We start from the raw sequence: 10705 nt of genomic DNA, 5'->3' as shown, positions 1-10705 counted from the left end.
GGAAGTCCTAGCCACTGCAATCAGAGAAGAAAAAGAAATAAAAGGAATCCAAATTGGAAAACAAAAAGTAAAACTGCCACTGTTTGCAGATGAGATGATACTATACATAGAGAATCCTAAAAATGCCACCAGAAAACTACTAGAGCTAATCAATGAAATTGGTAAAGTTGCAGGATACAAAATTAATGCACAGAAATCTCTTGCATTCCTATACACTAATGATGAAAAATCTGAAAGAGAAATTAAGGAAACACTCCCATTTACCACTGCAACAAAAAGAAAAAAATACCTAGGAATAAACCTACCTAGGGAGACAAAAGACCTGTATGCAGAAAACTGTAAGACACTGATACCAACAGATGGAGAAATATACCATGTTCTTGGATTGGAAGAAGCAATATTGTGAAAATGACTATACTACCCAAAGCAATCTACACATTCAATGCAAGCCCTATCAAATTATCAATGACATTTTTTACAGAACTAGAACAAAAAATCTTAAAATTTGTATGGAGACACAAAAGACCCCAAATAGCCAAAGCAGTCTTGAGGGAAAAAAGCGGAGCTGGAGGAATCAGACTCCCTGACTTCAGACTATACTACAAAGCTACAGTAATCAAGACAATATCGTACTATCACAAAAACAGAAATATGGATCAATGGAAAAGGATAGAAAGCCCAGAGATAAACCCACACACCTATGGTCAACTAATCTATGACAAATAAGGCAAGGATATACAATGGAGAAAAGACAGTCTCTTCAATAAGTGGTGCTGGGAAAAGTGGACAGCTACATGTAAAACAATGAAATTAGAACACTCCCTAACACCACACACAAAAATAAACTCAAAATGGATTAGAGACCTAAATGTAAGGCCAGACACTATCAAACTCTTAGAGGAATACACAGGCAGAACACTCTATGACATAAATCACAGCAAGATCCTTTTTGACCCACCTCCTAGAGAAATGGAAATAAAAACAAAAATAAACAAATGGGACCCAATGAAACTTCAAAGCTTTTGCACAGCAAAGGAAACCATAAAGAGGAAAAGACAACCTTCAGAATGGGAGAAAATATTTGCAAACAAATCAATGGACAAAGGATTAATCTCCAAAATATATAAACAGCTTATGCAGCTCAATATTGAAAAAACAAACAACCCAATCCAAAAATGGGCAGAAGACCGAAACAGACATTGCTCCAAAGACATACAAATGGCCAAGAAGCACATGAAAAGCTGCTCAACATCACTAATTACTAGAGAAATGCAAATCAAAACTACAGTGAGGTATCACCTCACACCGGTTAGAATGGGCATCATCAGAAAATCTACAAACAACAACTGCTACAGAGGGTGTGGAGAAAAGGGCACCCTCTTGCACTGTTGGTAGGAATTTAAACGGATACAGCCACTATGGAGATCAGTATGGAGATTCCTTAAAAAACTAAAAATAGAATTACCATATGACCCAGCAATCCCACTACTGGGCATATACCCAGAGAAAATCATAATTCAAAAAGACACATGCAGGCTTCCCTGGTGGGGCAGTGGTTGAGAGTCCACCTGCCGATGCAGGGGACACGGGTTTGTGCCCCGGTCCAGGAAGACCCCACATGCCGTGCAGCGGCTAGGCCCGGGAGCCATGGCCGCTGAGCCTGCGTGTCCGCAGCCTGTGCTCCGCAATGGGAGAGGCCACAACAGTGAGAGGCCCGCATACCACAAAAAAAAAAAAAAAAAAAGACACATGCACCTCAATGTTCACTGCAGCACTATTTACAATAGCCAGTACATGGAAGCAACCTAAATGTCCATCGACAGGCGAATGGGTAAAGAAGATGTGGTATATATAGAGAATGGAAAATTACTCAGCCATAAAAAGGAACAAAACTGAGTCATCTGTAGAGACATGGATGGATCTAGAGGCTGTCATACAGAGTGAAGTAAGTCAGAAAGAGAAAAACAAATATCGTACATTAACACATATATGTGGAACCTAGAAAAATGGTACAGATGAACCGGTTTGCAGGGCAGAAATTGAGACACAGATGTAGAGAACAAACGTATGGACACCAAGGAGAAAAAGCAGCGGCGGGTGGGGGTGGGGGTGTGATGAATTGGGAGATTGGGATTGACATGCATACACTGATGTGTATATAATGGATGACTAATAAGAACCTGCTGTATAAAAAAATAAATAAAATTCAAAAATTCAAAACAAAGTATATTCAATCACTTAAGATTAACTTAATTGAAATAAATACCTGCTTTATAATATTTTAGCTTACAGACACCATTCTGAGGCTTCTTTACAATCAAAATTGAACAAAAGTGAACTGAGGTCTTCATTTCTGAATACAAAACACTACGCACTTTTATTAGGTACCTAATAAAAAATTTTAAGTTTGTTTTTGAAAAGTCAATACATGAACATGTTAAAAGAGTTCAAAAAGATCAAATTCAATGTATGTCTCCCAGAGGGAACCAATTTTACCTGTTGTGTATATATGTGTATTGTTGTAAAGAAAATCTATACAAATATGTTCCTATAAGAGGGTTGTATCTTCAAGGAATTCATTGAAAAGACTCTGACAAGTACAGGTTTCTGGTAACTGACTATACTGTTGAACTGAATGAATAAGCATTTTCAGAACTCTAATGGAAAACTGATGAACTCATAAAAGTGCTAACAAAAGATCAAGATGAAAAAAAATTTAATTACATGGGACTGAGTGAACTGATGAGGATGATTATAATTTTTGTGACTTTCTGTTTGAATAAAAAAAATCCCACAAGGACTCAGAGGCACAAAATATACAAATCAATTTTCACTGCAAAGTACAGGAGCTGTTACAGTGGAGGATTACTGGACTGAATGTCAGTATTACGACATAGTATGAGTGTGTTTTGTGTTTGGTAATTGTAATCATTGTTGCTTTTGTTGTGGTCATCCATTTACAATGCTTGGTGTCAGTCTATTTATCTCTTGTAAAAATAAAATATTGTGTGTGTGTGTGTGTGTGTGTGTGAGAGAGAGAGAGAAAATAAATAAACAAATTAAAAAGAAAATCTATAATCATACAAGCACTTACATGTACATATTCCTTTGTTCATTTTACCCAAACAGTAGCATCTTCCTTTTTTTTTCCTACTTAATACCTTGGTGGTCCTTCCACATAAAAGCTGCCTTTTTTTTTAAGGTATTCTTTTTTAATTTTTATTTATTTTTAAAATAAATTTATTTATCTATTTTTGGCTACGTTGGCTCTTCGTTGCTGTGCGCAGTCTTCCTCTAGTTGGGGTGAGCAGGAGCCACTCCTCGTTGCAGTGCATAGTCTTCTCATTGTGGTGGCTTCTCTTGTTGTGGAGCATGGGCTCTAGGCACACGGGCCTCAGCAGTGGTGGCACACGGGCTCAGCAGCTGTGGCGCACGGGCCTAGCTGCTCCGCGGCATGTAGGATCCTCCTGGACCACAGCTTGAACCCATGTCCCCTGCACTGGCAGGCTGATTCTTAACCACTGCACCACCAGGGAAGTCCCTGCCTTCTTTTTATATCAGTCTATTTTAAGTTGATAACTTAAGTTTGGATGCATTATAGAACTCTGTATTTTTATTCCCTCTCCGCCAAAGTTTTATGTTTTTGATGTCACAATTTACATCTTTTTATCTTGTGTATCTCTTACCTAAGTATTGTAGTTATAGCTTTTTTTACTACTTATGTCTTTTTATCCCATACAAGCTTTGTAAGTGATTAACCTACCACGTTTACAACTTTAAATTATTCTGATTTTTACTGCATATTTACCTTTCCTAGTAAGATTTATACTTTCATATGTTTTCCTGCAACTAATTAGCACCCTCTTGTTTCAGCTTAAATAAGTCCTTTTAACATTTCTTGTAAGGCCAGTCTAGTGGTCATGAACTCCGTTAGCTTTTGCTTGTCTGGAAAACTCTTTCTCTCTCCTTCAACTCTGAAGGATAGCTTTTTTGGTAGAGTATTCTTGGTTGGTAGCTTTTCTTCTTTCAGCACTTTGATGCCTTCTTCTTTTTAAGAGATGACTAGTATCTTATTGCATAGATGTATCAAATCATCCAATCCTCAATTCATGGACAATCATACTTGCAAGCTTTTGCAATTATAAACTACTACTAAGAATACCCATATGACATATGATGTCGAACATCTTCTCATATGTCTATTTACCATTTGTATATCTTCTTTCTTAAGTATCTGTTCAGATCCTTTGCCTATTTTTAAATTGGGTTCTTTGTTTTCTTATTGAGTTTTAAGAGTTCTTTGCATATTTGGGATACAAGTCCTTTATAAGATATGTGTTTTGCAGAGATTTTCTCCTTGTATTTTCACTTTTAACAGTGTCTTTCACAGAGCAGAGGTCTTTAATTTTAATGAAGTCCAACTTAATTTTTTCTTTCATGGATAATCTTTTGGTGTTGTATCTAAAAACTCATTGCCTATGACAATAAAATGGAAAACCTGGAAGAAATGGACAAATTCTTAGAAAGGTACAGTCTTCAAAGACTGAACCAGAAAGAAATAGAAAATATGAACAGACCAATCACAAGTACTGAAATTGAAACTCTGATTAAAAGTCTTCCAACAGACAAAAGTCCAGGACCAGCCTGCTTCACAGGCAAATTTTATCAAACATTTAGAGAAGAGTTAACACCTCTCCTTCTCAAACCTTTCAAAAAATTGCAGACGGGCTTCCCTGGTGGTGCAGTGGTTGAGAATCTGCCTGCCAATGCAGAGGACACAGGTTCAAGCCCTGGTCTGGGAGGATCCCACATGCTGCGGAGCAGCTAGGCCCATGAGCCACAACTACTGAGCCTGCGCGTGTGGAGCCTGTGCTCCGCAACAAGAGAGGCCGCGACAGTAAGAGGCCCGTGCACCGTGATGAAGAGTGGCCCCTGCTTGCCACAACTAGAGATAGCCCTCGCACAGAAACGAAGACCCAACACAGCAAAAATAAATAAATAAATTAATTTTTTTTTAAATTGCAGACAAAAGAACACTCTCAAGCTCATTCTATGAGTCCATCATCTCCCTGATACCAAAACCAGACAAAGATATCACAAAAAAAGAAAATGACAGGCCAATATCACTGATGAACACAGACGCAAAAATCCTCAACAAAATACTAGCAAACAGAATCCAACAACACTTTAAAAGGATCATACACCATTATCAAGTGGGGTTTATTCCAGGAATGCAAGGATTCTTCAATATATGCAAATCAATCAACGTGATACACCATATTAACAAACTGAAGGAGAAAAACCATATGATCATCTCAATAGATGCAGAGAAAGCTTTCGACAAAATTCAACACCCATTTATGATAAAAACCCTGCAGAAAGTATGCATAGAGGGAACTTTCCTCAACATAATAATGGCCATATATGACAAACCCACAGCCAACATCGTCCTCAATGGTGAAAAACTGAAACCATTTCCACTAACATCAGGAACAAGACAAGGTTGCCCACTCTCACCACTATTATTCAACATAGTTTTGGAAGTTCTAGCCACAGCAATCAGAGAAGAAAAATAAATAAAAGGAACCCAAATCAGAAAAGAAGTAAAACTGTCACTGTTTGCAGATGACATGACACTATATATAGAGAATCCTAAAGATGCTACCAGAAAACTACTAGAGCTAATCAATGAATTTGGTAAAGTGGCAGGATACAAAATTAATGCACAGAAATCTCTGGCATTCTTATACACTAATGATGAAAAATCTGTAAGTGAAATTAAGAAAACACTCCCATTTACCACTGCAACAAAAAGAATAAAATACCTAGGAATAAACCTACTTAAGCAGACAAAAGACCTGTATGCAGAAAGTTATAAGACACTGATGAAAGAAATTAAAGATGATACAAATAGATGGAGAGATACACCATGTTCTTGGATTGGAAGAATCAACGTTGTGAAAATGACTCTACTATCCAAAGCAATCTACAGATTCAATGCAATCCCTATCAAACTACCACTGGCATTTTTTACAGAACTAGAACAAAAAATTTCACAATTTGTATGGAAACACAAAAGACCCCAAATAGCCAAGGCAATCTTGAGAACGAAAAATGGAGCTGGAGGAATCAGGCTCCCTGACTTCAGACTATACTACAAAGCTACAGTAATCAAGACAGTATGGTACTGGCACAAAAACAGAAATATAGATCAATGGAACAGGATAGAAAGCCCAGATATAAACCCACGCACATATGGTCACCTTATCTTTGATAAAGGAGGCAAGAATATACAGTGGAGAAAAGACAGCCTCTTCAATAAGTGGTGCTGGGAAAACTGGACAGCTACATGTGAAAGTATGAAATTAGAACACTCCCTAACGCTATACACAAAACTAAACTCAAAGTGGATTAAAGACCTAAATGTAAGGCCAGACACTATCAAACTCTTAGAGGAAAACATAGGCAGAACACTCTATGACATAAATCACAGCAAGATCCTTTTTGACCCACCTCCTAAAGAAATGGAAATAAAAACAAAAATAAACAAATGGGACCTAATGAAACTTCAAAGCTTTTGCACAGCAAAGGAAACCATAAACAAGACCAAACGACAACCCTCAGGATGGCAGAAAATATTTGCAAATGAAGCAACTGACAAAGGATTAATCTCCAAAATTTCATGCAGCTCATGCAGCTCAATAACAAAAAAACAAACAACCCAATCCAAAAATGGGCAGAAGGGGCTTCCCTGGTGGTGCAGTGGTTGAGAGTCCGCCTGCCGATGCAGGGGACGTGGGTTCGTGCCCCGGTCCGGGAAGATCCCACATGCCGCGGAGCGGCTGGGCCTGTGAGCCATGGCTGCTGGGCCTGCGCGTCTGGAGCCTATGCCCCGCAACGGGAGAGGCCATGGCAGTGAGAGGCCCGCGTACTGCAAAAAAAAAAAAAAAAAAAGGACCAGTGACAAAAATGGGCAGAAGACCTAAATAGACATTTCTCCAAAGAAGATATACAGATTGCCAACAAACACATGAAAGAATGCTCAACATCATTAATCATTAGAGAAATGCAAATCAAAACTACAATGAGATATCATCTCACACCGGTCAGAATGGCCATGATCAAAAAATCTAGAAACAATAAATGCTGGAAAGGGTGTGGAGAAAAGGAAACACTCTTGCACTGTTGGTGGGAATGTAAATTGATACAGACACTATGGAAAACAGTACGGAGGTTCCTTAAAAAACTACAAATAGAACTACCATATGACCCAGCAATCCCATTACTGGGCATATACCCTGAGAAAACCATAATTCAAAAAGAGTCATGTACCAAAATGTTCATTGCAGCTCTATTTACAATAGCCAGGACATGGAAGTAACCTAAGTGTCCATCAGCAGATGAATGGATAAAGAAGATGTGGCACATATATACAATGGAATATTACTCAGCCATAAAAAGAAACAAAATTGAGTTATTTGTAGTGAGGTGGATGGACCTGGAGTCTGTCATACAGAGTGAAGTAAGTCAGAAGAAGAAAAACAAATACTGTATGCTAACACATATATATGGAATCTAAGAAAAAATAAAAATGTCATGAAGAGCCTAGGGGTAGGATGGGACTAAAGACACAGACCTACTAGAGCATGGACTTGAGGATATGGGGAGGGGGAAGGGTAAGTTCTGATTAAGTGAGAGAGTGGCATGGACATATATACACTACCAAACGTAGGGTGGATAGCTAGTGGGAAGCAGCCACATGGCACAGAGAGATCAGCTAGGTGGTTTGTGACCACGTAGAGGGGTGGGATAAGGAGGGTGGGAGGGAGGGAGATGCAAGAGGGAAGAAATATGGTAACATATGTATAACTGATTCACTTTGTTGTAAAGCAGAAACTAACACACCATTGTAAAGCAATTATACTCGAATAAAGTTGTTAAGAAAAGAAAAAGGATTATACACCATGATCAAGTGGGATTTATCCCAGGGATGTAAGGATTCTTCAATACACGCAAATCAATCAATGTGATACACCATATTAACAAATTGAATAAAAACCATATGATCATCTCAATAGATGCAGAAAAGGCTTCTGACAAAATTCAACACCTATTTATGATAAAAACACTCCAGAAAGTGGGCATACAGGGAACCTACCTCAACATAATAAAGGCCATATACGATAAGCCCACAGTAAACATCATTCTCAGTGGTGAAAAACTGAAAGCATTTCCTCTAAGATCAGGAACAAGACAAGGATGTCCACTCTCACTACTTTATTCAACATAATTTTGGAAGTCCTAGCCATGTCAGAGAAGAAAAATAAATAAAAGGAATCCAAATTGGAAAAGGAGAAGTAAAACTGTCACTGTTTGCAGATGACATGATACTATACTTAGAAAATCCTAAAGATGCTACCAGAAAACTACTAGAGCTAATCAATCAATTTGGTAGAGTTGCAGAATACAAAATTAATACACATAAATCTCTTGCATTCCTATACACTAACAACAAAAGATCAAAAAGAGAAATTAAGGAGACAATCCCATTTACCATCATGTCAAAAAGAATAAAATACCTAGGAATAAACCTACCTGAGGAGGCAAAAGACCTGTACTCAAAAAACTATAAGATACTGATGAAAGAAACCAAAGATGACACAAACAGATGGAGATATACCATGTTCTCGGATTAGAAGAATCAATATTGTGAAAATGACTCTACTACCCAAAGCAATCTACAGATTCAGTGCAATCCCTAGCAAATTACCAACAGCATTTTTCAAAGAATTAGAACAAAAAATGTTACAATTTGTATGGAAACATAAAAGACCCCAAATAGCCCAAGCAATTTTGAGAAAGAAAAATGGAGTTTGAGGAATCAGGCTCCCTGACTTCAGACTACCTACAAAGCTACAGCCATCAAAAATGTATGGTAGGGACTTCCCTGGCAATCCAGTGGTTAAGACTTCACCTTCCAATTAAGGGGGTGTGGATTTGATCCCTGGTCAGGGAGCTAAGATCCCACATGCCTTGGGGCCAAAAAATAAAACAGAAGCAACATTGTAACACATTCAATAAAGATTTTAAAAATGGTCCACATTAAAAAAATAAAAAAAATTTTATAATTGAAAAAAAAAAGAAAAAAATGGTCCACTTTAAAAAAAAAAAACCTTGGGAAAAAGAAAAAGCAGCATGGTACTGGCACAAAAACAGAAATATAGATCAATGGAACAGGATAGAAAGTCCAGAGATAAACCCATGCACCTAGGGTCACCTAATCTATGACAAAGGAGGCAAGAATATACAATGGAGAAAAGACAGCCTCTTCAATAAGTGGTGCTGGGAAAAGTGGACAGCTATATGTAAAAGAATGAAACTAGAACACTTCCTAACACCATACACAAAAATAAACTCAAAGTGGATTAAAGACCTAAATGTAAGGCTGGACACTACAAAACTCTTAGAGGAAAACATAGGCAGAACACAAATCGCAGCAAGATCTTTTTTGATCCACCTCCTAGAGTAATACAAATAGAAACAAAAATAAACAAATGGGATCAAGTAAACTGAAAAGCTGTTGCACAGCAACAGAAACCATAAACAATACAAAAAGACAACCTCAGTATGGGAGAAAATACTTGCAAACAAAACAACCAACAAGGGATTAATCTCCAAAATATGCAAACAGCTCATACAGCTCAGTATCAGAAAAACAAACAACCCAATCAAAAAATGGGTGGAAGATCTAAATAGACATTTCTCCAAAGAAGACATACAGATGGCCAAAAAAGCACATGAAAAGATGCTCAACATCACTAATTATTAAAGAAATGCAAATCGAAACTACAATGAGGTATCACCTCTCACCGGTGATGGCCATCATCAAAAAATCTACAAACAATAAATGCTGGAGAGGGTGTGGAGAAAAGGGAACCCTCCTACACCATTGGTGGGAAGGTAAACTGGTACAGCCACTATGGAGAACAGTATGGAGTTCCCTTAAAAAACCAAAAATTGAGCTACTAGGGACTTCCCTGGTGGTCCAGTGGTTAAGAATCTGCCTTCCAATGCAGGGGACACGGGTTCAATCCCTGGTCGGGGAACTAAGATCCCACACGCGTGGGGCAACAAGCCCGCGCACTGCAACTAGTGAGCCTGTGTGCTCTAGAGCCTATGTGCCACAATTAGAGAGCCCACGTGCTGCAACTACTAAGCCTGCACACTCTGGAGCCCGCCACAACTAGAGTGAAGCCTGCACACTGCAACAAAGAGCCTGCGCCACAACGAAGAATTCCGCATGGTGCAACGAAGATCCGGCGTGCCGCAACTAAGAACTGCCGCAGCCAAATAAATAAATAAATATTTTTAAAAAATAAAAATAGAGCTACCATATGACCAGCAATCCCACTCCTAGGCACATACCTGGAGAAAACCATAACTTGAAAAGATACATGCACCCCAATGTTCATTGCAGCACTATTTACAGTAGCCAGGACATGGAAGCAAGCTAATGTCCATCAACAGAAGAATGGATAAAGAAGATGTGGTACATATATAACAATGGAATATTACTCAGCAATATAAAAGAACAAAATAATGCCATTTGCTGCAACATGGATGGACCTAGAGATTGTTATACTGAGTGAATTTAAGTCAGACACAGAAAGACAAATATCATATGATATCACTTATATGTGGAATC

Source organism: Mesoplodon bidens, assembly GCF_964165515.1.
Source record: "Mesoplodon bidens genome assembly, chromosome: 8".
In the NCBI taxonomy this organism is placed as follows: Eukaryota; Metazoa; Chordata; class Mammalia; order Artiodactyla; family Ziphiidae; genus Mesoplodon; species Mesoplodon bidens.
Note: the sequence above shows the minus strand (reverse complement) of the source record.